This window comes from Lipotes vexillifer, unplaced genomic scaffold (assembly GCF_000442215.2).
Source record: "Lipotes vexillifer unplaced genomic scaffold, Lipotes_vexillifer_v1.1 scaffold153, whole genome shotgun sequence".
NCBI lineage: Eukaryota > Metazoa > Chordata > Mammalia > Artiodactyla > Lipotidae > Lipotes > Lipotes vexillifer.
In genome coordinates this window covers 4,415,975-4,416,390 of record NW_006774670.1, presented here as the reverse complement: position 1 = coordinate 4,416,390, position 416 = coordinate 4,415,975, and positions in this window count along the sequence as shown.

The following is a 416-nucleotide window of genomic DNA, read 5'->3' as shown; positions in this document are numbered from 1 at the left end:
CACAGATGACAGCCAATTTGGCACCTTACAGCTCACACAGAAAAGTCTCCATATGAAGCCTCCATGATTAATTTGATAGGGGAATACAATTACCACTCAACGTTTCCCTGTTTGCAAAAAAGCTGTTAAGTAGGTGGGGTAAAATAAGGCCATTAAAGAAAACCATTCATACCCTTACCCAAAAGATTTTTTCCCATTACTGAGCAAATAGTTTTGTGGCATCCCTATCAATGCTTGGTAATCCACATTAAGGACATTGTAGAAACAGAGACAGGTGCATGGAGAACCCCATCAGTATCTGGCTTTGCAGTAGGGTTCCGCACAGCTGAATGTGCATAGAGACTGAAGCTCTGGGAATGTACTGCCCAGCGAACCAAATGATGAATTGTCTCCGAAAAGCCCTAGGCGAGCAGGAA